This window comes from Rattus norvegicus, chromosome 2, assembly GCF_021556685.1.
Source record: "Rattus norvegicus strain SHRSP/BbbUtx chromosome 2, alternate assembly SHRSP_T2T, whole genome shotgun sequence".
In the NCBI taxonomy this organism is placed as follows: domain Eukaryota; kingdom Metazoa; phylum Chordata; class Mammalia; order Rodentia; family Muridae; genus Rattus; species Rattus norvegicus.
In genome coordinates this window covers 54,171,566-54,198,150 of record NC_141535.1, presented here as the reverse complement: position 1 = coordinate 54,198,150, position 26,585 = coordinate 54,171,566, and the positions used below count along the sequence as shown (strand labels likewise).

Genomic DNA, 26,585 nt, shown 5'->3' with positions numbered 1-26,585 from the left:
TGCAATCAGCAAGAGGATTTGGTTTATAGTCGGGATACACAGGCACAGGCACCTGTGGGCGCTTCAGTCACTCGGGGGACTGGCGCGCCCCACGGAACCAAGGATGGGCTTTTATAGGATTTTGGGGAGCAGAAGCAAGCATACAGAAGCAGATGCATGGTTACAGGGATATAATTGGTGGATTCTAATGTGGCAAGGGTTCAGCCCGGGGGCAAGTTTCCTAGCTACCTTCCTGAAACATAACGACTGACTCGGCCCCCCAAGGGTTCAGCCCGGGGGCAAGTTTCTTAGCTACCTTCTTGGAACATAACGGCTGACTCCGCCCCCCACCAGGGTGTGGGACTCTCCCGGGGCTTTTTTCATTGTCAGGTGCTCAACCGAAGTCGTCCTGTTGCCAGGCCTTCAACCAAACACATCCTGCTTGGCAGCCGCTGTGTACTCAGTGTTCTAACCTTTCCCTGAACCAGTCATCTTAAGTACAGCCTTGCAAAATGGCGTTACTGCTGCTAAGCTGGGGTCTTTCATTCCCCCATTTTTTTTTTTGCTAACTTTGAGTGAAATCTTTCACTCGACTTGGTCAAGAAATTTCTGTCTGGTGGGGGCTTATTCCCCTACTGACTCTAGGCCACAAAAGGACTAGGAGGAGCCACGTAGGAGTTTTAACTTTAAGGGGTTTGGAGTGCGCTGAACTCTCCATGTCTGGGGTGTAGTGTTGCAATTCCTCAGACCGGACTGTCTTGACGTGTGATGCGTGGATCTAAGCCGCGACTCCGTCTACCTTTAGGGCGGTCAGGGTAGTCAGGAGGACGGTGTAGGGTCCTTTCCACCGTGGCTCGAGATTCTTGGTCTGGTGTCTGCGCACCCACACGTATCTCCAATCTGGAACGGGTGTAGCACCACCGGATGTTCAAGCTTGTCCTGGTAAGCAGCGGCCAAAGGTCTCCAGACGTCTCTCTGCACAATCTGTAGGGCCTGTAAATGGGCCCTCAGAGAAGGGCTGTCAGCAAAATCAGCAATGTTTGAATCAAAGAAATGGACAATTGGGGGTGGTGTTCCATACATTATTTCAAAAGGAGTTAGACCATGGGGGCCCGGGGTATTCCGGGCCCGATATAGAACTAGGGGAAGGAGGGCCACCCAATCCTTTGAGCCAGTTGCAAGCGTAAGTTTGGATAAAGTCTCCTTAATTGTTCTATTTATGTGTTCTACCTGACCTGAACTCTGGGGTCTATAGGCACAATGTAATTTTTAATCAATCCCCAGCAATTTGGCCACCAACTGACTTACTTGGGAGACGAAAGCGGGCCCGTTGTCCGACCCCAACGCTTGAGGCATGTCATACCTGGGAAAGACTTTCTCGAGGAGCTTCTTGGTGACCATTTTTGTAGTCTCGTGCTTCGTGGGGAAGGCTTTGACCCATCCTGAGAAGGTGTCTACAAACACTAGGAGATACTTGTATCCATATATACCTGGTTTAATTTCAGTAAAATCAATTTCTCAATGGATGTCGGGACGGTGTCCCCTAGGACGAACTCCTTGTCTAATCATGGTCCTTTCCGGGTTAACCTGAGCGCACGCTTTGTAACTCTCAGTCACCTTTTGTATCGCTTTGTCCCAATTAAAAAAAAAAACACAGATTTATCTCTTCTCGATCTAGTAAGGTTTTTATCTTCTTATGTAAAAAGGAGATCAATTCAAAAGTCCTTTGTAGACCCACTGTTTTAGTTGAGGGTGGTAGATGGCCCCCATTTTTTTAGGAGCTCTATGTCCTCATGGGCATAAACCCAACTAGTTTGTCCCACTGGTGGGGGCGTGGGTTGGTCTGGGCTATTTAAGGGCAAGATTTGTTTGCTCATGGCCGCTTCTCGAGCCGTGGCATCGGCCAGCCGGTTTCTTCGTGCCTCTGGGTTGTGCCCTTTTTGGTGTCCTGGACAATGTATAATACTCAGTCTTTTGGGCAAGAATAGGGCTTCTAAGAGGGCCAGAATTTTAGCCTTATTTTTAATATCTTTATCTTTAGATGTGAGCAGCCCCCGCCTCCGGTAGATCTCCCTGTGGATGTGTGCCGTGGCAAAGGCATAACGGCTGTCTGTATATATATTTAGCCTCTTACCTTTTGCCATCTTGAGCGCCTGAGTCAAGGCGATGAGTTCAGCCCGTTGTGCGGAGGTACCAGCAGGCAGGGCTTTCGCCCAAATCACTTTGTCCTCCGTAGTGACCGCAGCTCCAGCCTTTCGCTCTCCCTCTGCCAAGAAGCTGTAGTCATCAGGATTGAGGGCGACTACGGGCCCAAACTGAACCCGTTCTGCATCCAGTAACAAGGCTTGGTGCGAGAATTAGAGAGCCAGCGGTCTGGGGGCTGCTTTACCAAGGCCTCCACTGCGTGGGGTGCTAGGATGGTGAGTGGCTGTCCCAAAGTCAATTTTCCAGCATCCTTGATCAGGACAACAATAGCAGCCACCATCCTTAGGCACGGTGGCCAGCCGGAGGCCACAGGGTCCAATTTCTTAGACAGGTAGGCCACAGGGCGTTTCCAGGGTCCCAACCTTTGTGTTAGGACCCCTTTAGCATACCCCTGTTTCTCATCGATGAACAGTTACTGAGCAAATTGTAAGGGTTTGGAACAGTCGGATGAATATCTTCTATCCTCTTGTTGACCTTTCTCAAGTCTTGTACTGGCCTATAATCTCCAGTGCCGGGTTTCTTAACAGGCAGAAGAGGCGTATTCCAAGGCGACCGGCAGGGGATTAGGATGCCTTGATCTAGAAGCCTCGTAATGTGAGGCCTTATACCTTGATAAGCTTCATGTGACAGGGGGTATTGTTTTATGGAGACTGGAGTTGTAATTAAGGGGGGCTGTTGGAGCGCCAACCCCATCCCACCAGTCTCTGCCCAAGCCAGTGGAAAATTCGTGACCCAAGTGTCTATTTCTAGGGATTGTGGCTTGTCCTGTCCCAGTTCATATAGTCTATATTCATAGAACTTGAAGGGGAGTTCCGTGGGGGCCAGTTATTCGGGCCCCTCTTTCCTCAAAATGAATTTGTGCTTTTAGTTTGGTGAGCAGGTCACGGCCCAGCAGAGGGTACAGGCAGTCCGGAACATGTAAGAAGGAATGGGTCACCTTACCAGTAGCCAGCTGAACCCGGCGGTCCGTAGTCCATCGGTATTGTTTCTCACCAGTAGCTCTTTGTACCCAGGCCGTCCGGTCGCTGAGTTGTCCTGAAGCTTGGGTGAGGACTGAATGCTGGGCTCCTGTGTCTACCAGGAAAGTAACCGGCTGCCCCCCAACTTTAAGCGTTACCCTGGGCTCAGGGGGGGCTCCTGGCCCTGACCTCCCTAATCTTTATCTAGAGCCAAGAGGGAGGTTCGTGGTCGAGGCTTTCGGGGTCCGCCAGGCTTCTTGGGGCACTCTCTGGCCCAGTGCCCTTTCTCTTTGTAATAGGCACATTGATCTTTATCCAGCTTCAGCCCCTTTTGAGCTCCCCCCTATCTCCCTTCCTTTCTTGGCCCTGAACTACGGCGGCCAAGATTCGACTCAATTCTCTCTCTTATTAAAAATCTTTTCAGCTTCTTTAAGTAAATCCTGTAATGTATAGCCCTGCAAATTTTTTTAACCTCTGTAACTTAGTCTTGATATCTGGAGCAGCCTGCCAGATGAAGGACATAGAGACACTCGTCATTTGTCCTGGGTCATCTGGATCATAGGGAGTGTACATACGGTAGGCCTCCTTAAGTCTCTCTAGAAAGGCGGAGGGAGTTTCCCCTGCTTCCTGTAATACCTGTTTTACCTGAGCCAAATTAGTAGGGCGTCGTATAGCCCCTCGGAGACCCGCTAGAAGCAACTGGCGATAAAGGCGTAGGTGTCCCTTACCTTCAGCTGTATTAAAATCCCAGTTTGGTCTCTTAAGTGGGAATGCAGCATCAATTTTCTCAGGCAGCTGGGTGGGATGCCCATCATCTCCCAGAACATGCTTTCTGGCCTCTAGGAACACTCTTTGTTTTTTTTTTTTCTGAGGTTAAGAGGGCCTGTAAGAGCTGTTGGCAGTCATCCCAAGTAGGCTGGTGGGTAAGTAAAACAGATTCTATTAGGTCGGTGAGTGCCACCGGATCTTTGGAGAAAGAAGGGTTGTGTTGGATTGTAAATGTCAGCTGCTGAAAACGGCCAGTATTGGGTCTGGCCACCGGTTCCCTGTCTAAGTGGGAAAGCCTGGGAGGTTGAATCTGGCATCACCTCGCGCTTATTGTGTAATCTCCCTGCGACAGGGGAGAAACCCTTATCAGACTGTGGCCCGGCAACTGATCTGGCTGGCGGCTCTGCCTCCTCCGTTTCAGCCGGGCCTGTCAGAGAGAAGAAGATCTATGAGAGGGGAGTTTGGGTCTGCCGGGAGGACAGGTTTCTTAGAAGGCTCTGATTTCACAAAGGTAGAGAGAGGAAGACGTGGCCGGCAGACCGGGCGGGGCCGAGGGGACAGGCTGGGGGTTGAGGGGAGGCCAATTCGGGTCCACGAAGGGTTCCGCCCAGGGGGGGAGTTTTAAGGCGAGACTCTCTCAAGTGATAATATAAGGAACCTGGTCAGGATGTCCGTGGACGACCCGATCTTTAACCTGTAAAATAATGATCTTATTAAATGTGTCATTCACTGGCCATCCCGCTCCGAAAGTGGGCCACTCGGATGTGTAGAGAGTCTGCCCTTTTCCTTTTTTTTTTTTAACCACGACGGACTGGTTGTGTGCCCGGTCGTGGACGTCTTTCTAATGATCAAGAGTGAGACTTAGGGGCGTTGTTAGGGACTGTCCCATGTTAGTTCTAAGGAAGATTAGAACACAGAGAAAACAAACAACACCAACAGTCAAACAAACAACAGACAGGCGTGCTGCACGGCTTTGGTACCAAACTGAAAGCAAAAAGTCAGATGGAGGTGGCAAAGGTCCGGGGCCCTCTGAAAGCCAAAAATACAGACAGAGGTGCCGTTAGTCCGGATCTTTCTCCTCTCCCAGATTGGGCCCCGAAAAGTCGGGCCCCTAACACCCTTGGAACGTCTTCCAGGGCTGCGGGGCGAGAAGTCCGAGCTCGTCAGCTCCTTCTTCGTCCCGCCCAAATTCCAAACAACCTGGCTGAGCGCTCACAGAACAGACCTGGCTGAGCGCTCACAGAACAGACCCGGCTGAGCGCTCACAGAACAGACAGAATAAGGCAGAACGAGACAAAATCAGACAGACAGACAGACGCCGGCCGGCTTACCTCCCAGTGGGTGGTCGGTGGTCCCTGGGTGGAGGATCTCCTTTCCCGGCCAATGCACCAAATGAAAAGCTCTCAGGGAGAACTTTCCCTCAGGATGGAGACCCTCCAACTTTAAAGACCAGACCGAGACACCACAGGATGCAATCAGCAAGAGGATTTGGTTTATAGTCGGGATACACAGGCACAGGCACCTGTGGGCGCTTCAGTCACTCGGGGGACTGGCGCGCCCCACGGAACCAAGGATGGGCTTTTATAGGATTTTGGGGAGCAGAAGCAAGCATACAGAAGCAGATGCATGGTTACAGGGATATAATTGGTGGATTCTAATGTGGCAAGGGTTCAGCCCGGGGGCAAGTTTCCTAGCTACCTTCCTGAAACATAACGACTGACTCGGCCCCCCAAGGGTTCAGCCCGGGGGCAAGTTTCTTAGCTACCTTCTTGGAACATAACGGCTGACTCCGCCCCCCACCAGGGTGTGGGACTCTCCCGGGGCTTTTTTCATTGTCAGGTGCTCAACCGAAGTCGTCCTGTTGCCAGGCCTTCAACCAAACACATCCTGCTTGGCAGCCGCTGTGTACTCAGTGTTCTAACCTTTCCCTGAACCAGTCATCTTAAGTACAGCCTTGCAAAATGGCGTTACTGCTGCTAAGCTGGGGTCTTTCACCCCCTCAGGAGCCCTCTTCCAGTATTGGTTTATATTAAGATGGCCACTCTAAAAAAGATCGAGCTATTGCTTGTGGAGCCAGCTATCTCTTAGATGGGCATATAATAATCTACAACAGTTGTGTTTGAGAGCCACAAAAGTAACCCTTCTGTACAATATATCCTACTACATTTTTTTCTTTTCTTCAAAAATTCCTGAGATAAAGTAAGTTTGTCTGTAGAGAGATGTCACTGGCTTCACCAGGAATGTCTTCTCTCACCAATCTGCCATCTCATGGGGCAACCCCCACACTCACAAGTGACATAGAAGGGTATACTCTGAAATTCACATGGCACCCACTTTACACAGTTCTTTTATTTGTTCTTTCTGTCTGTGGCCCTATTGTTATTACCATAAGACATGACAAAGCCAAGGCTACTGTTTGAAAGGAATAAGCTGCAAGAGAAAATCTATCTCTGTATTTCTTTAGTCTCTGATAGTTTAGGGTTATCATGGCCTCTTAATGTGTCGATAGTATATCAAGTCATCAACCGATACAGATATTATCATAAAATGAAGAAGGCCTTGAGCCAAGTGTGGTCTCAGCATTTGGGATGTTGAGTAGGGATGCAGGAGAACAATAAGTTCAGGACCAGCCTTGGCTATAGAGAAAGACCCTGTGTCAAAAAAAGATCAAAGCCTAAGGATCTGTCTCAGTGGTAGAATGCCTTCCAAGACTATGCAAGGTCCTGGGTTAGAGCCCTCCCACAAAGGGGAATTAAAAAAAAAGAAAAGAAAGAAAGAAAAGAGCAAAGTCATCAGTGTGTACTATTGCAGTTTCTGTTGTCTAAACGAAAACCATTCACCCTGGCCTTCTGTTCCTGTCCTCAAGGCTGTTGGATATATTCGACCTCCAGAACATCGTGTACTTGGTCTTGGCTAACACCTCCAAGGATGTTCCAGCTTCAGCTTCTGAGATGTCACATGCCCTGGGGTCTGGCTGGGCTCATATTTGACATTTCTCATCATACTGATCCTGTACACATTCCTTAGCCTGGCCTTTGCCCCCTAGACAAGGTCACACTTCTTGCCAAAGTTTCTTAGCTATCGCCTTTTCAACCACAGAACTGACAAGGCTCCAACCCCAAAGGCTTAACTATGGTGACAGCAGCAACCAAGACCCCTTCTACCCAGTTGGTGCTGCTTCTCCATGATCAGAAAAGCTCCTTCCAGCCCAGGCCCTCACTTGCATATAACCACTCCCACCTTTGTGAGTAACTCCTCTGCTCAAATGCCCTTCCCTTCACTATTCCATTCAAATGCAACACATAGATGCTGCTCAGACTCTGAAAACCTCATAGCCTGGGTTTGTATCCAAGTTTTCTACTTATTAACCATGTGACCTTGATTAAAATACTTAGCCCACAATATCCAGAGTTTCTCATGCATAAAATGAGAACAGGACTGTGTGGCAGAATGGCTAACTGCCTAATATTGGCCTCTGGATGTTGGCTCTAATCCTATCAAGGGAAGTTGGGATTACTTGAGAAATTGCAGTAGATGAAACTGACATACCCTGTAGACAGCTTCTCTAGCAAACTTGAGCCCTTGGAAAAATGCATGTTGGCCATTTTGAATTCACTTAAAGAATATCCTTCAATACAATACGGACAGTCTAGAAAACCTGGATCCATATATGATATGAAAGTAAGTTGCTTAACAGCAACTCTGACTGTATTTCTCCTTCCTTTATGCATTTAAAAGTTGTTTATAAGCTAATGAACATTTATTAAGCAGCAATGCTATTCCAGGTACTCATGACGACAGTCATGTTCTCTGAGATCCCTGTACTGGCTGGTTTTGTGTGTCATCTTGACATAAGCTAGAGGCAGACCTATCAGAATTACACCAGACTTCACAACAGAAACAATTCTTAAATAAGAAACTTTAAGACAAAGTCATAGCAATTCTTAAACAAAGGACCTTAAAACGGAGTCATAGATCCAGAATCAGTGGTATGAAATGCTTGTTGCTTTAGATTTTAAGTGGCACAGTTCTGGGGTAATTTTTTTAGGTAACAATATAGGTTAACAAAAGAAAGGGTGCCATTACCTACCCTTGTTCATTTATTCAGATAATTCTTTCCTGGGCATTACTAAGATGAAACAATCCACGGTGAGTCCCCTGTGTTCTGGAAGTTCAGTGGGAACGTTTACAAACATCTAAACAAGAAAGAGTGTTGAATGACTATTCAGAACAGGCACTAGAAAGAAGGGAAACTGAGCTCTGGCCAGGCATGTTGGATAAGTAGTAAGGCGGGGTGGGGACAGGCAAGTAGGAAATGATGGTATGATGGCAGGCAGGAAGCAATACTAGACCTCTGAGACAAGCCAGCTAAAACGAGATGAACTACAGCCACTGGGACACTATGGGAAGAGGCCATCCTTACATGCTTCTAATACTAGCATTTCAGGTTGATCTTGTCAAAGATGGAGAAACAGGGAGCAAGATTTCTCCTATCTGGTTCAATGTACATCCCCAAAGCCAATAATACATTATTCCATTGCCACTAAGTCTGAGTGAGCCAGTCATCACTGAAAAGGAAGAAGAAAACAAAACAAAATAGGAAGAGCAGGAGAACCTGGAAGGAGTTCAAGGCAAGTCTTGACTATACGAGATCCTGTCTCAGAAAAATGAACCAAGAAATAATTCTTTTTTTCTAACATGTAAAAGGACTTGGCTTTCAATGTCAGCTATGCAAAATTCATAAGAATGATAAGATTTTGTCAATCAAAGAAATTCACTGGAGGCAAACCCAGAATATATACATTGTCAAAACAAAAATAGCTCATCTGACCCCTTCTCCAGCACCGACTAATGGTTATTAATAGAGGTTCACCTCTGCAGGTAGATACACTAATGACTCAAAGTAGTCTGTGAGTATAGAGTCCTCTACCATATCATTTGTATGACTTTGGTCAAACTAACTAAACCACCTCAGTTTTGTCATTTATATATGAGAAATACTAAGAACTCTCCACCACTAATTAGGCTCATTGGTTTATTATTTCTTTTAAAAGTGCATGAAGTTGGGAAGGATACATGTGAAGGAGAGATCTTAGAAGAGTTGGAGAAGGGGAATCGAATATTACCAAAATACATCGTATACAAGCATGAAATTCTCCAATAATAAACTAAAACATATTTATTAGTTGTTTGGGGTTTTTCTCTTCCTTTTGTTATTTTTTAGCAACTCAATTAAGTCCATTCTGTACTGTCCATATGTGCATGGGTCATGGGACAGGCACTAGAGTAAGAGGAACAAACCAGTGGCCATATCCTTAAAGAAGACTGATTCTCCTGCCCTCAACAACCATCCACTATCAATAGCTCCTTAGTCTCAGGTGGAGCCTGTAGTAATTTGAACGATGGTATCCTTCCCACGCTTTTGTATTTAAATACTTGGTTCCTAGCTGGTGGAACTAATTGGGAAGGATTAGGAGATATGGCTCTGTTGAAGGAGGTGTGTCACCAAAGGCAGGCTTTGAGTTCTCTCTCTCTCTCTCTCTCTCTCTCTCTCTCTCTCTCTCTCTCTCTCTCTCTCTCTCTCTCTCTCCTTCTCTGCCCCTGTTGTGTCTGAAGATGTAAGCTCTCAACTACTGCTCCAGTAACGTACCTTCTCGTGTGTTGCCATGCCTCCCACCATGAAGGTCATGGACACCCACCCTCTGAAACTGTAAGTCACAAATAAACTCTTCTGTAAGTTGCCTTGGTCATGGTGTCATATTACAGCAATAGAAAAATAAATAAGCAGACCTCATAAGTATCCATATACACCCAACTATTCTGGGATTTGGTTTTTGTTTTTTGGGTTTTTTGTTTGTTTGTTTGTTTTGGGTTTTTTTTGTTTCGTTTTGTTTTGGTTTTGTTTTTCTTTTTTGTTTTTTGTTTGTTTGTTTGTTTGTTTGTTTGTTTTTTGCTTGATCTTGTGCAGGTTTTATTCAGGGAGCCACAGCTGCTATGAGTTCATGGGTAAAAGAACCCACATCCAGATGACTTCAAGTCACAGCAGCCCTCCCCATCCTCCATCTTTTGCATTCTTATGACCTCTTCATTAAGATGTTCTCTGAGCCTTGGCAGTGGTAGGAATATTTAATAAAGGTGTCTTGTTTAGCTAGATATGGTGGCACATCCCTTTAATCTCAGCACTCAAGAGGCAGAGGCAGGCAGATCTGCCTCTGGTAGGATAATCTGGTCCACATTTCAAGTCCTAGACCAGACAGAGCTATACAATGAGATCCTGTCTCAAAATTAAACAATGACAATATCCTATTTAGGGAAGAACACTCACAGCCATTTACTCTTTCTTTATTTAAACATTTTATTTTTGATTAATTCATATAATAGTATTATATTTCCATAATTTCTATCTCTTCCTATTCCCTGTTCACTTCCTACCATTTCCCCAACTATCTCTTAAACACATAACCTCCTCTTCAATAATTCTTATTATTATATACATTTGTACACATACACATATGTACACATACACACACACACACACACACACACACACACACACACACACACACCCTACTGAGTCCATTTAGTGTTGTTCTTCTGTACATGTGTTTAGGAACTTCACTTGCTCTTTGACCAGTTATGAGCCTCTACATTCTCTATTGTACAGTCACCAAGGCTCAGACTAGTCCAGCTCTATAGGGAAAAACATAAATATTTAGAAGTTATTTTGACAGCATGGCCATTTTACAAAAGGAAGAAACTATGGTTTAATATTCCTGATGAAAGCTGATAAAAATTACTTTTTCTTTTCTTTTTTTCTCTTTAGCATTTTACTATATGCTAGTCTTCACTAGGACCTTTTTATGCATACATTTCCTCAATTTTCTTCCCATGACCCTTTCCTATTTCTCCTTTCCTTCCCTCTGTTCCTTCTTCTAGATAGTGCCCTTCTACTTTGCTTTCTTATGCACAGACATTTTGAACGTAACTTCCAGATATGAGAGAAAGCATGTGACATTTGCTGTTCGGAGTCTAGTGTTTGACATGATTTCCACTTCAAGCCTTTTTGGTGGTTTGTTTTCTTGTAGGTTTCCTTGTGGAACTGTGATAATTTTTTGTCATGTTGTTGTTGATTCTCTTCTAATTAACTCCATTGCACACATGTGTCACAGTATCTTCTTCACCCATTAATCCACTGGTAGGCATGTAGCTTGATGATCTAACTTGGGTTTTGTGAGTGGTACCATGAAGACCGTGGATATGAACGGGGTAGGGAAGGAGAGATATCTCTGGATTTCTGTCAGTTGAGCATATAAAGCACTGTATATAAAGCACTCAGCAAAACATTTCACCATGTGCAAGAAAGCAATTAGTAATCCACATCTACTTATGAATCCTGTGTTTTAACACAATGAGATCTTTTTATGCATATTACTTTTGCAAAATGTTCAGCATGGTCTTTCGGTTAGTTATCTATTAGAATCCATAAAAGTAACCTACACATAGGGAATGTCTTCCGGTCTTTTGGTTTGATTTGAACAATCTTTTCTTTAGCTTCTTAGTGTATATAGTTTCATGCACGTTTAAGACTCTTTCTTGGGTTTTGGAACACTTGCAAAAGCGGAGTCAGGCCTGAGAACTCTTGTTAAAACTTAAGGCACTGCCAAATTTAAGGAAGGCTCTTGCTGACTCTGCCTCACAGCTGCCAGATGCACTGGTTGGCATGTGGAAAGAAAAACATGAAATTATGAAATAAGCTGCTTTGGAGACCAGAAGAGAGTTGAGGTTTGCTCTTCTAGAATGCTTATGTCTAGGGACCCTCCATACCCCAAGCCCCAGACAGGTTGACTGCATTAGATAAGCTGACAGGATACTCCAGTAAGGTACAGAGGTGACCAGAAAGTCAGCTCTGGAAGCCCCCTGCACCATCACTACCACCAAAAAGCAGCTTTTACCTTTGGAAGCTTTGTTCATTGAGCTTTTTTTCTAAAACGCATGAACTCACCGGAGATTCTCAACCTGAAGTTCTTACGATGAAAGAGTTCTGGTCTTTTCCAGAGAAAGTTCTGATGGGAGAAAGAGAAAAGCTCAAGTCAGTACCTGATACGTGGCAATGGAGGCTGGGGGATAAATAAATAAGTGGGGTACTGAAGGATGAAGCTTTAAAACTGCACAGTTGCATCCATTTACCTCTGAGTGTACTTGGGCAATGGATAGAAGCCATGTCCCAATAGAGCTGGGGTTGGGCTATTACAAACCCCAAAGGTATGAGAAAAACCTGCATTTTAACAGAGCATCAGGATATTTCCCAGATGTGTGCAGGATAAAGTTTCCTCCATTTGGAAAGCAACTACTGTTACCTGATGGCATGTGGGAAGAAGCAGGGTGGCAGGGAGATTATAGTCTCTCACCCATTTACAGCAGTGACAGACTTTCTTTCTTCTAATAGTACTGTTACCATGTCAGGTCACCTTAAGTCATTGCCAGGCATCCACTATGAGCAGAGTGTAGCACAGAAAGCTGCCAGACAGAATTCTGCAGGGAGCTCAGAGTGTTTGGGCAGTAGTTGCTGTCTGAGAGCATTTCATTGCAGAATGTGGAGAAGCCAGGGACAGGAAGACATAGAAAACCACCCTCACCCCATTCCCAAAGGGTCACTTGGCTGTGAAATTGGAAAAAGAGAAGCACATGTAATACCACAGGCTAGCTGAGTGCAACTTACTTGCCAACCAACTTTTTTTTTCCCTCTTTTTTTTCTTTTCTTTTTATTAACTTGAGTATTTCTTATATACATTTCGAGTGTTACTCCCTTTCCCGGTATCTGGGCAAACATCCCCCTCCCCCCTCCCCTTCCTTATGGGTGTTCCCCTCCCAACCCTCCCCCCATTGCCGCCCTCCCCCCAACAGTCTAGTTCACTGGGGGTTCAGTCTTAGCAGGACCCAGGGCTTCCCCTTCCACTGGTGCTCTTACTAGGATATTCATTGCTACCTATGAGGTCAGAGTCCAGGGTCAGTCCTTGTATAGTCTTTAGGTAGTGGCTTAGTCCCTGGAAGCTCTGGTTGCTTGGCATTGTTGTACATATGGGGTCTCGAGCCCCTTCAAGCTCTTCCAGTTCTTTCTCTGATTCCTTCAACAGGGGTCCTATTCTCAGTTCAGTGTTTTGCTGCTGGCATTCGCCTCTGTATTTGCTGTATTCTGGCTGTGTCTCTCAGGAGCGATCTTCATCCGGCTCCTGTCTGTCTGCACTTCTTTGCTTCATCCATCTTGTCTAATTGGGTGGCTGTATAAGTATGGGCCACATGTGGGGCAGGCCCTGAATGGGTGTTCCTTCAGTCTCTGTTTTAATCTTTGCCTCTCTCTTCCCTGCCAAGGGTATTCTAGTTCCCCTTTTAAAGAAGGAGTAAAGCATTCACATTTTGATCATCCGTCTTGAGTTTCATTTGTTCTAGGCACCTAGGGTAATTCAAGCATTTGGGCTAATAGCCACTTATCAATGAGTGCATACCATGTATGTCTTTCTGTGATTGGGTTAGCTCACTCAGGATGATGTTTTCCAGTTCCAACCATTTGCCTACGAATTTCATAAAGTCGTTGTTTTTGATAGCTGAGTAATATTCCATTGTGTAGATGTACCACATTTTCTGTATCCATTCCTCTGTTGAAGGGCATCTGGGTTCTTTCCAGCTTCTGGCTATTATAAATGAGGCTGCGATGAACATAGTGGAGCACGTGTCTTTTTTATATGTTGAGGCATCTTTTGGATATATGCCCAAGAGAGGTATAGCTGGATCCTCAGGCAGTTCAATGTCCAATTTTCTGAGGATCCTCCAGACTGATTTCCAGAATGGTTGTACCAGTTTGCAATCCCACCAACAATGGAGGAGTGTTCCTCTTTCTCCACATCCTCGCCAGCATCTGTTGTCCCCTGAGTTTTTGATCTTAGCCATTCTCACTGGTGTGAGGTGAAATCTCAGGGTTGTTTTGATTTGCATTTCCCTTATGACTAAAGATGTTGAACATTTCTTTAGGTGTTTCTCAGCCATTCGGCATTCCTCAGCTGTGAATTCTTTGTTTAGCTCTGAACCCCATTTTTTAATAGGGTTATTTGTTTCCCTGCGGTCTAACTTCTTGAGTTCTTTGTATATTTTGGATATAAGACCTCTATCTGTTGTAGGATTGGTAAAGATCTTTTCCCAATCTGTTGGTTGCCGTTTTGTCCTAACCACAGTATCCTTTGCCTTACAGAAGCTTTGCAGTTTTATGAGATCCCATTTGTCGATTCTTGATCTTAGAGCGTAAGCCATTGGTGTTTTGTATAGGAAATTTTTTCCAGTGCCCATGTGTTCCAGATGCTTCCCTAGTTTTTCTTCTATTAGTTTGAGTGTGTCTGGTTTGATGTGGAGGTCCTTGATCCACTTGGACTTAAGCTTTGTACAGGGTGATAAGCATGGATCGATCTGCATTCTTCTACATGTTGACCTCCAGTTGAACCAGCACCATTTGCTGAAAATGCTATCTTTTTTCCATTTGATGGTTTTGGCTGCTTTGTCAAAAATCAAGTGATCATAGGTGTGTGGGTTCATTTCTGGGTCTTCAATTCTATTCCATTGGTCTATCTGTCTGTCTCTGTACCAATACCATGCAGTTTTTATCACTATTGCTCTGTAATACTGCTTGAGTTCAGGGATAGTGATTCCCCCTGAAGTCCTTTTATTGTTGAGGATAGCTTTAGCTATCCTGGGTTTTTTGTTATTCCAGATGAATTTGCAAATTGTTCTGTCTAACTCTTTGAAGAATTGGATTGGTATTTTGATGGGGATTGCATTGAATCTGTAGATTGCTTTTGGTAAAATGGCCATTTTTACTATATTAATCCTGCCAATCCATGAGCATGGGAGATCTTTCCATCTTCTGAGGTCTTCTTCAATTTCGTTCTTCAGTGTCTTGAAGTTCTTATTGTACAGATCTTTTACTTGCTTTGTTAAAGTCACACCGAGGTACTTTATATTATTGGGATCTATTATGAAGGGTGTCGTTTCCCTAATTTCTTTCTCGACTTGTTTCTCTTTTGTATAGAGGAAGGCAACTGATTTATTTGAGTTAATTTTATACCCAGCCACTTTGCTGAAGTTGTTAATCAGCTTTAGTAGTTCTCTGGTGGAACTTTTGGGATCACTTAAATATACTATCATATCATCTGCAAATAGTGATATTTTGACCTCTTCTTTCCCGATCTGTATCCCCTTGACCTCCTTTTGTTGTCTGATTGCTCTAGCTAGTACTTCAAGAACTATATTGAATAAGTAGGGAGAGAGTGGGCAGCCTTGTCTAGTCCCTGATTTTAGTGGGATTGCTTCAAGTTTCTCTCCATTTAGTTTAATGTTAGCAACTGGTTTGCTGTATATGGCTTTTACTATGTTCAGGTATGGGCCTTGAATTCCTATTCTTTCCAGGACTTTTATCATGAAGGGGTGTTGAGTTTTGTCAAATGTTTCTCAACGTCTAATGAAATGATCATGTGGTTTTGTTCTTTCAGTTTGTTTATATAATGGATCACGTTGATGGTTTTCCGTATATTAAGCCATCCCTGCATGCCTGGGATGAAGCCTACTTGGTCATGGTGGAGATTGTTTTGATGTGCTCTTGGATTCGATTTGCCAGAATTTTGTTGAGTATTTTTGCATCGATATTCATAAGGGAAATTGGTCTGAAGTTCTCTTTCTTTGTTGGGTCTTTGTGTGGTTTAGGTATAAGAGTAATTGTTGCTTCGTAGAAGGTATTCAGTAGTGATCCATCAGTTTCAATTTTGTGGAATAGTTTAGATAATATTGGTATGAGGTCTTTTATGAAGGTTTGATAGAATTCTGCACTAAACCCGTCTGGACCTGGGCTCTTTTTGGTTGGGAGACCTTTAATGACTGCTTCTATTTCCTTAGGAGTTATGGGGTTGTTTAACTGGTTTATCTGTTCCTGATTTAACTTCGGTACCTGGTATCTGTCTAGGAAATTGTCCATTTCCTGAAGATTTTCAAGTTTTGTTGAATATAGGTTTTTATAGTAAGATCTGATGATTTTTTGAATTTCCTCTGAATCTGTTGTTATGTCTCCCTTTTCATTTCTGATTTTGTTAATTTGGACACATTCTCTGTGTCCTCTCGTTAGTCTGGCTAAGGGTTTATCTATCTTGTTGATTTTCTCAAAGAACCAACTTTTGGTTCTGTTGATTCTTTCTATGGTCCTTTTTGTTTCTACTTGGTTGATTTCCGCTCTGAGTTTGATTATTTCCTGCCTTCTACTCCTCCTGGGTGTATTTGCTTCTTTTTGTTCTAGAGCTTTTAGGTGTGCTGTCAAGCTGCTGACATATGCTCTTTCCTGTTTCTTTCTGCAGGCACTCAGCGCTATGAGTTTTCCTCTTAGCACAGCTTTCATTGTGTCCCATAAGTTTGGGTATGTTGTACCTTCATTTTCATTAAATTCTAAAAAGTCTTTAATTTCTTTCTTTATTTCTTCCTTGACCAGGTTTTCATTGAGTAGAGCATTGTTCAATTTCCAAGTATATGTGGGCATTCTTCCTTGATTGTTATTGAAGACCAGTTTTAGGCCATGGTGGTCCGATAGCACGCATGGGATTATTTCTATCTTTCTGTACCTGTTGAGGCCCGTTTTTTGACCAATTATATGGTCAATTTTGGAGAAAGTACCATGAGGAGCTGAGAAGAAGGTATATCCTTTTGCTTTAGGATAGAATGTTCTATAAATATCCGTTAAGTCCATTTGGCTCATGACTTCTCTTAGTCTGTCTACGTCTCTGTTTAATTTCTGTTTCCATGATCTGTCCATTGATGAGAGTGGGGTGTTGAAATCTCCCACTATTATTGTGTGAGGTGCAATGTGTGTTTTGAGCTTTAGTAAGGTTTCTTTTACGTATGTAGGTGCCCTTGTATTTGGGGCATAGATATTTAGGATTGAGAGTTCATCTTGGTGGATTTTTCCTTTGATGAATATGAAGTGTCCTTCCTTATCTTTTTTGATGACTTTTAATTGAAAATTGATTTTATTTGATATTAGAATGGCTACTCCAGCTTGCTTCTTCTGACCATTTGCTTGAAAAATTGTTTTCCAGCCTTTCACTCTGAGGTAGTGTCTGTATTTGTCTCTGAGGTGTGTTTCCTGTAGGCAGCAGAATGCAGGGTCCTCGTTGCGTATCAAGTTTGTTAATCTATGTCTTTTTATTGGGGAGTTGAGGCCATTGATGTTGAGAGATATTAAGGAATAGTGATTATTGCTTCCCGTTATATTCATATTTGGATGTGAGGTTATGTTAGTGTGCTTTCATTCTCTTTGTTTTGTTGCCAAGACGATTAGTTTCTTGCTTCTTCTAGGGTATAGCCTGCCTCCTTATGTTGGACTTTACCATTTATTATCCTTTGTAGTGCTGGATTTGTAGAAAGATATTGTGTTAATTTGGTTTTGTCATGGAATATCTTGGTTTCTCCATCTATGTTAATTGAGAGTTTTGCAGGATACAGTAACCTGGGCTGGCATTTGTGTTCTCTTAGGGTCTGTATGACATCAGTCCAGGATCTTCTGGCCTTCATAGTTTCTGGTGAGAAGTCTGGTGTGATTCTGATAGGTCTGCCTTTATATGTTACTTGACCTTTTCCCCTTACTGCTTTTAATATTCTTTCTTTATTTTGTGCGTTTGGTGTTTTGACTATTATGTGCCGGGAGGTGTTTCTTTTCTGGTCCAATCTATTTGGAGTTCTGTAGGCTTCTTGAATGCCTATGGGTATCTCTTTTTTTAGGTTAGGGAAGTTTTCTTCTATGATTTTGTTGAAGATATTTACTGGTCCTTTGAGCTGGGAGTCTTCACTCTCTTCTATACCTATTATCCTTAGGTTTGATCTTCTCATTGAGTCCTGGATTTCCTGTATGTTTTGGACCAGTAGCTTTTTCCGCTTTACATTATCTTTGACAGTTGAGTCAATGATTTCTATGGAATCTTCTGCTCCTGAGATTCTCTCTTCCGTCTCTTGTATTCTGTTGGTGAAGCTTGTATCTACAGCTCCTTGTCTCTTCTTTTGGTTTTCTATATCCAGGGTTGTTTCCATGTGTTCTTTCTTGATTGCTTCTATTTTCATTTTTAATTCCTTCAACTGTTTGATTGCGTTTTCCTGGAATTCTTTCAGGGATTTTTGCGATTCCTCTCTGTAGGCTTCTACTTGTTTATTAATGTTTTCCTGTGTTTCCCTAAGGGAGTTCTTCACGTCTTTCTTGAAGTCCTCCAGCATCATGATCAAATATGATTTTGAAACTAGATCTTGCTTTTCTGGTGTGTTTAGATATTCCATGTTTGTTTTGGTGGGAGAATTGGGCTCCGATGATGCCATGTAGTCTTGGTTTCTGTTGCTTGTGTTCCTGCGCTTGCCTCTCTCCATCAGATTATCTCTAGTATTACTTTGTTCTGCTATTTCTGACAGTGGCTAGACTGTCCTATAAGCCTGTGTGACAGGAGTGCTGTAGACCTGTTTTCCTCTCTTTCAGTCAGTTATGGGGACAGAGTGTTCTGCTTTCGGGCGTGTAGTTTTTCCTCTGTACAGGTCTTCAGCTGTTCCTGTGGGCCTGTGTCTTGAGTTCACCAGGCACCTTTCTTGCAGCAGAAAAGTTGGTCTTACCTGTGGTCCCGAGGCTCAAGTTCGCTTGTGGGGTGCTGCCCACGGGCTCTCTGCAGCGGCAGCAACCAGGAAGATATGTGCCGCCCCTTCCAGGAGCTTCAGTGCACCAGGGTTCCGGATGGCCTTTGGTGTTTTCCTCTGGTGTCCGAGATGTATGTACAGAGAGCAGTCTCTTCTGGTTTCCCAGGCTTGTCTGCCTCTCTGAAGGTTTAGCTCTCCCTCCCATGGGATTTGGGTGCAGAGAACTGTTTATCTGGTCTGTTTCCTTCACGTTCCGGGCAGTGTCTCAGGCAGGGGTCCTGCCGCTCCTGGGCCCTCCCCCACGGGAGCCCAGAGGCCTTATACAGTTTCCTCTTGGGCCAGGGATGTGGGCAGGGGTGGGCAGTGTTGGTGGTCTCTTCCGCTCTGCAGCCTCAGGAGTGCCCACCTGACCAGGCGGTGAGGTCTCTTTCCCACGGGGTCTGGGAGCAGAGAGCTGCTGCGGGCTGGGATCCGCTGGTGTGGGACTTCCGGTAAACTCAGGACGTGCCTGGTCCTAGGGTAATTCTGCCTCTGTGTGTCCCGATTTCACCAGGCAGCTTTCTTGCAGCAGACAAGTTGGTCTTACCTGTGGTCCCAAGGCTCAAGTTTGCTCGCGGGGTGCTGCCCACGGGCTCTCTGTGGCGGCAGCAACCAGGAAGACCTGTCCCAACTTTTTTTTTAACAGAACCTCTCTGATCAGAATTCATTTGAATTTGGATTATTGAATAACCCCCCAAAAGCAGATGAGACTATTTATAACACATTCATATATTCAAACAAGTAGGTAAATAGCAAACTATTGTTTCAGTTAGTTACATATATTTCAGTGTTTGTAAATATGGCTCTAATAAAAACCCCAAAATGACATTTTTCCAAGAACATTGCTTATACACTCAATTAAGCAACCCAAGTATTGTTATAATTATTTGTTTCAGTATGAAAATTCATCTTTGAATTTGAAAATGCATTTATTAAATGCACCCTGTATTAGATAGATCCCTTCCAAGTTTGCAGACTCTTTCTAAAGGAAGTTTCTGGCTCAAGCTCTGTGGAAGAAAATCAATTCAGACCATTGGTCACCACTCTTCACATTAGAATCAAGGCAGGAATTTTAAACCGTATCACTCTCAAGGCCCTAGAGATTCTAATTCTAAAGTTCTAACGAATCTTGGTGGGTGTCTAATTTTTGTAGGTGTTGCAGAATATTCTGCTTTTTAGTCAGAACTGAGCACCACTGTTGTAGATCATTCCATAAGCAGGGAAGGACATACACTATGACCCTGTCTCCATCCCTCACATACAATCAAATGGATTGATTAGTTGCAGTGACCTTTGTTAGGATGCTCAAGACCATCCCTGTACGCAGAGACTTTCTAGAGCTCTCAGAACTTAGCACAGTTGGACTCGTGGCCAAGATCATTTATAGCGATGTAATTACAAAGGCACACTGTCAGATCCTAATGGAAAGAGAGGCTGAATCTGCTCTCTGACTGGTGTGTGCCAAAATTCCAGATTCCTTGAAATAAACTATGTTTCACACATAAATCAGGTTACTTGTATAAGCATTGTGGGCACAGAGAAGCACCATTCTCAGCCCTGGGAGTAGTGGGATCACCTAGCAGAAGCCAAGTCTGAGGCAGATGGCACAAAGTGGGCAGTGGGGGGAACACATTGGTTAAACTCATAACTTCTCAGGAATCTGGCTTGAGGAAGATGGAGAGCTCAGATGACTGACTTTGAGAAAAGTTACGAGACACAAAGAGTAACAGCCATTGAGAACATGGTTACCAGCCCTGCCAGTCCCAGGTGAAGTTATTACCAACACAAACTCTTCATCTCAGTCACTTCTGTTGCAAAGAAGTTGGGCTCCTGCACTGTGGATAACTGCAGGCCCTTCATAGCTGTTATCTTTCCGAAGTCTGTTGTCACTCCCAGAAGATATTAATATTCACCAGGCTGTGGGTCTGTGACTGTGCAATAAACAAATAGTAGAGCATTCTCAGAGTTGCTCATGTTTGCGGACTAACATCACATGCTTCTAAAGAACAGGAAGTTACGCTCAAGATCTGAACTTTGGAGTCTCTGGGACAAATCAGCAAATACGCTGTTTGCTAGTTACTTAAAAGGCAATTTAATCTTCAGTCACTCATTTTGAAAACAGCAGAATTCTCAAAAGAAGAAAAGACCCAAAATAATAATAATAATAAAAATAGACGAAAAGTATCTGCTAAATTATATTTCAGGAAGAGAGATAAGCCCAGCTTAGTGCAATATGCCTCTAATGACAGAAGTCAAGAAGCCAGGGCTGAGGCAGGAGGATTGCTATTTTCTCCAGGCTGGCCTAAGAGACATAGCCTGAGAGAGAGAGAGAGAGAGAGAGAGAGAGAGAGAGAGAGAGAGAGAGAATTTGAAGAGATAATGAGAGACCTCACACATATAACCAATGCAATGGTCAGCATCCCACCCAAAAAGGCCTGTGCAGAGATATGTGTCAAAAATAAACAATTACGCTTCAACACAAAGAGTAGGGTATATAAGTCTGCAGGAATCAAAGAATGTGTTAGATGGGCAAGTACACATTGGACATTTGTAAAAATAATGTTGCTTCTGGAGAGAGAAATTTAGGTGGAATAAAACTAAAACACTAGAAGTTAGGGAAGGTGATTAAGACTAAAAAATTCTGAAGTAATTGTTTTGTCCAAGAAAAAAAATAGGTTGGGATAATGCTAGGCTTAATTCATAAAGGCATCTACCACTGAGCTTGACACCGGAGCTAACACTCAGAAAGTGCATGATGGAAGGAGAGGATCATCCCCTAAACTTGTTCTCTGACCTCTGCTAGCATGACATAAAGTGCACACTTGAGCTCATGCACACATGCACACGTATGCACACATATGCATCCATGCACACAAAGAGAAAGTGCACACAAACACAAACCATGTGCTCACGTGCAAATAAATAAATATATTTAACAAATTCATTCTCTTTTAAAAAAGTAAATATATTAATTTTAATTCAGAATATAATTTTTAATCTAAGTTAACACTATTGGAACAAGATTACAATCTTAAACTCTAAAGAAGATAAAGAAAACTAAAATCCTTTAAAACAAATTGGCGTTTTTCTCTATAAAAGGTAAATAGCAAATATTTCTGTCTTTGTGAGCCACACGGTATCTGTTTCAACAAGTCTACCACTGCTATACACTACACTGTACCACACTGTACCACATTACACTACACTGTACCATACTACACTACACTGTACCATATTACACTACACTGTACCATATTACACTACACTGTACCATACTACACTACACTGTACCATATTACACCACACTGTACCATATTACACTACACTGTACCACATTACACTACACTGTACCACATTACACTACACTGTACCATATTACACCACACTGTACCACATTACACCACACTGTACCACACTGTACCACATTACACTACACTGTACCATATTACACCACACTGTACCACATTACACTACACTGTACCACATTACACTACACTGTACAATATTACACCACACTGTACCACATTACACTACACTGTACCACATTACACTACACTGTACCATATTACACTACACTGTACCATATTACACTACACTGTACCACACTGTACCACATTACACTACACTGTACCATATTACACCACACTGTACCACATTACACTACACTGTACCACATTACACCACACTGTACCACACTGTACCACATTACACTACACTGTACCATATTACACTACACTGCACCACATTACACTACACTGTACCATATTACACCACACTGTACCATATTACACCACACTGTACCATATTACACCACACTGTACCACATTACACTACACTGTACCACACTGTACCACATTACACTACACTGTACCATATTACACTACACTGTACCACATTACACTACACTGTACCACACTGTACCACATTACACTACACTGTACCATTTTACACCACACTGTACCACATTACACTACACTGTACCACATTACACTACACTGTACCATACTACACTACACTGTACCATATTACACCACACTGTACCACATTACACTACACTGTACCACATTACACCACACTGTACCACATTACACTACACTGTACCATATTACACTACACTGTACCACATTACACTACACTGTACCATTTTACACCACACTGTACCACATTACACTACACTGTACCACATTACACTACACTGTACCATACTACACTACACTGTACCATATTACACCACACTGTACCACATTACACTACACTGTACCATACTACACCACACTGTACCATATTACACCACACTGTACCATATTACACCACACTGTACCATATTACACCACACTGTACCATATTACACCACGCTGTACCATATTACACTACACCGTACCATACTACACTACACTGTACCACATTACACTACACTGTACCATATTACACCACACTGTACCATATTACACCACACTGTACCATATTACACCACACTGTACCATATTACACCACACTGTACCATATTACACCACACTGCACCACATTACACTACACTGTACCATATTACACCACACTGTACCATTTTACACCACACTGTACCATATTACACTACACTGTACCATATTACACCACACTGTACCATTTTACACCACACTGTACCATATTACACCACGCTGTACCATATTACACTACACCGTACCATATTATACTACACTGTACCATATCACACTACACTGTACCATATTACACCATGCTGTACCATATTACACCACGCTGTACCATATTACACTACACCGTACCATATTACACTACACTGTACCATATTACACTACACTGTACCATATTACACCACGCTGTACCATATTACACTACACCGTACCATATTACACCACACTGTACCATATTACACCACGCTGTACCATATTACACTACACTGTACCATATTACACCACGCTGTACCATATTACACCACGCTGTACCATATTACACCATGCTGTACCATATTACACCACGTCGTACCGTATTACACTACGCTATACATAATTAAATGAATTCTACTCATGTTTCAACAAAACTTCATTTTTATGTAAGTTTGTTAAGCCCCGCAGTCAAAAGAAGAAAAAGACATAAGAAAGTATGTAAGATAGAACTGAAATAAAATGGTAGACGACCTGACCATCAAACTTCTCGTTTAAACACAAAGCCATTTGCAAATTGGATAAAGAAAACAAAAATGTGATTATGTGTTGGTCATGAGATACATAATAAATCAAAATTGTTAGAAATTTTGAAGAAAATGGTGGAAATGTTTAACTAGGAAAACATTAACAAAAACCATAACTGAATAAATTATTTTAGAAAATAAAACAGGTATTAGGGCAAACTATACTATTTGAAACAAAAGACACGCTGGTCTTTAAGCTATATGCACTTATTAATATGGCCAGAATATATAGAAATCAAAACTGATAAACTTAAAAATAAATAATTATAAGTCTACAAGCATATATTCCTTTCATAAAAAATATCAAAAGGCAAAGCTCTAATACCAAGCAGGCTTCAGCCAGACTTAGCGAATTTGGTCTAAGCATCACATGTTGCACTCTGCACTCAGAAATTAGGGAACACTCCTTTTCAAACATGAAATATTTTTCAAATATTAAAAAACACAAAGCAGAGCTGGCTGTGGTGATGCACACCTTTAATCCCAGGATTTGCAAGGCAAAAGGAGTAGTCCCCTGAATTCGAGGCCAGCCTGGTCAGCAAAATAAGTTCCAGGACAGCCAGGGCTACACAGAGAAACCCTGTCTCGAAAAACAAAAACAATACCAAACAAACAGAAAACAGAAAACCAGCCACAAAAAAAAAAAGAAAAAGAAAAAAAGAAAACCAACAATAAGTAGATCACATTTTGGGGCTATGCAATAAACCGCCCACCTATAATTTATTCCCAAGTTATTTGAACCACAGTCAGTTGTGAAATGGAGACTTGGTTTAATGGCAAAGGATTCTGGGAAGCAAAGCAAAAAGAGACTTAAGAGAGAGGGAAAAAGAAGATTTAAGAGAGGAGGAAGGACCTCCACATCAAACCAGACACACTCAAACTAATAGAAGAAAAACTAGGGAAACATCTGGAACACATGGGCACTGGAAAAAATTTCCTGAACAAAACACCAATGGCTTATGCTCTAAGATCAAGAATCGACAAATGGGATCTCATCAAACTGCAAAGCTTCTGTAAGGCAAAGAACACTGTGGTTAGGACAAAACGGCAACCAACAGATTGGGAAAAGATCTTTACCAATCCTACAACAGATAGAGGCCTTATATCCAAAATATACAAAGAACTCAAGAAGTTAGACCGCAGGGAAACAAATAACCCTATTAAAAAATGGGGTTCAGAGCTAAACAAAGAATTCACAGCTGAGGAATGCCGAATGGCTGAGAAACACCTAAAGAAATGTTCAACATCTTTAGTCATAAGGGAAATGCAAATCAAAACAACCCTGAGATTTCACCTCACACCAGTGAGAATGGCTAAGATCAAAAACTCAGGTGACAGCAGATGCTGGCGAGGATGTGGAGAAAGAGGAACACTCCTCCATTGTTGGTGGGATTGCAGACTGGTAAAACCATTCTGGAAATCAGTCTGGAGGTTCCTCAGAAAATTGGACATTGAACTGCCTGAGGATCCAGCTATACCTCTCTTGGGCATATACCCAAAAGATGCCTCAACATATAAAAGAGACACGTGCTCCACTATGTTCATCGCAGCCTTATTTATAATAGCCAGAAAATGGAAAGAACCCAGATGCCCTTCAACAGAGGAATGGATACAGAAAAAGTGGTACATCTACACAATGGAATATTACTCAGCTATCAAAAACAACGAGTTTATGAAATTCTTAGGCAAATGGTTGGAACTGGAAAATATCATCCTGAGTGAGCTAACCCAATCACAGAAAGACATACATGGTATGCACTCATTGATAAGTGGCTATTAGCCCAAATGCTTGAATTACCCTAGATCCCTAGAACAAACGAAACTCAAGACGGATGATCAAAATGTGAATGCTTCACTCCTTCTTTAAATGAGGAAAAAGAATACCCTTGGCAGGGAAGGGAGAGGCAAAGATTAAAACAGAGACTGAAGGAACACCCATTCAGAGCCTGCCCCACATGTGGCCCATACATATACAGCCACCCAATTAGACAAGATGGATGAAGCAAAGAAGTGCAGACCGACAGGAGCCGGATGTAGATCGCTCCTGAGAGACACAGCCAGAATACAGCAAATACAGAGGCGAATGCCAGCAGCAAACCACTGAACTGAGAATAGGTCCCCTATTGAAGGAATCAGAGAAAGAACTGGAAGAGCTTGAAGGGGCTCGAGACCCCAAAAGTACAACAATGCCAAGCAACCAGAGCTTCCAGGGACTAAGCCACTACCTAAAGACTATACATGGACTGACCCTGGACTCTGACCCCATAGGTAGCAATGAATATCCTAGTAAGAGCACCAGTGGAAGGGGAAGCCCTGGGTCCTGCTAAGACTGAACCCCCAGTGAACTAGTCTATGGGGGGAGGGCGGCAATGGGGGGAGGGTTGGGAGGGGAACACCCATAAGGAAGGGGAGGGGGGAGGGGGATGTTTGCCCGGAAACCAGGAAAGGGAATAACACTCGAAATGTATATAAGAAATACTCAAGTTAATAAAAAAAAAAAAAAGAGAGAGGAGGAAGGAAGGAAGGTAAATGCAAGATATGTAAGTGAGTTGGTCATTTCTTTGGGCAGCTATGGCACAGTTTTGTTTGGGAAAATAGAATGCATTACAAATTCATTACAATGCATAGATTTCCATCAAAATAACAAGAATCTGAAAATGTTATCTCCTGATTCTGCTTCTCATCATTTAATACCATATTTGAGATAAAGGCATACTAGTCTCTACACTCTATGC

General features: G+C 42.9%; 2 long non-coding RNA genes across 7 annotated transcripts in view; both read right to left on the bottom strand.

Annotated features, from left to right (window-relative positions):
- Positions 1-4,201, bottom strand: LOC148006653 (uncharacterized). The gene is made up of 2 exons (XR_015674120.1): positions 3,872-4,201; positions 1-997 (listed from the first exon to the last, which is right to left on the bottom strand). It is a non-coding gene; the product is annotated as an uncharacterized LOC148006653 (long non-coding RNA).
- Positions 4,202-10,237: 6,036 nt separating this feature from the next.
- LOC102548571 (uncharacterized) overlaps positions 10,238-26,585 on the bottom strand; it is a 43,111-nt gene continuing 26,763 nt past the window's right edge. For 2 of the 6 annotated variants that reach the window (XR_015674102.1, XR_015674117.1), the window contains exons 2-3: positions 11,914-11,974; positions 10,260-11,622 (exon numbers count right to left, since the gene is read on the bottom strand). This is a non-coding gene — a long non-coding RNA (uncharacterized LOC102548571). Of the gene's footprint in view, positions 11,623-11,913; positions 11,975-12,268; positions 12,473-20,393; positions 20,645-26,585 lie in introns of those variants that run through there. The other 4 variants (XR_015674113.1, XR_015674116.1, XR_015674118.1 and 1 more) reach the window with 4 other exon arrangements.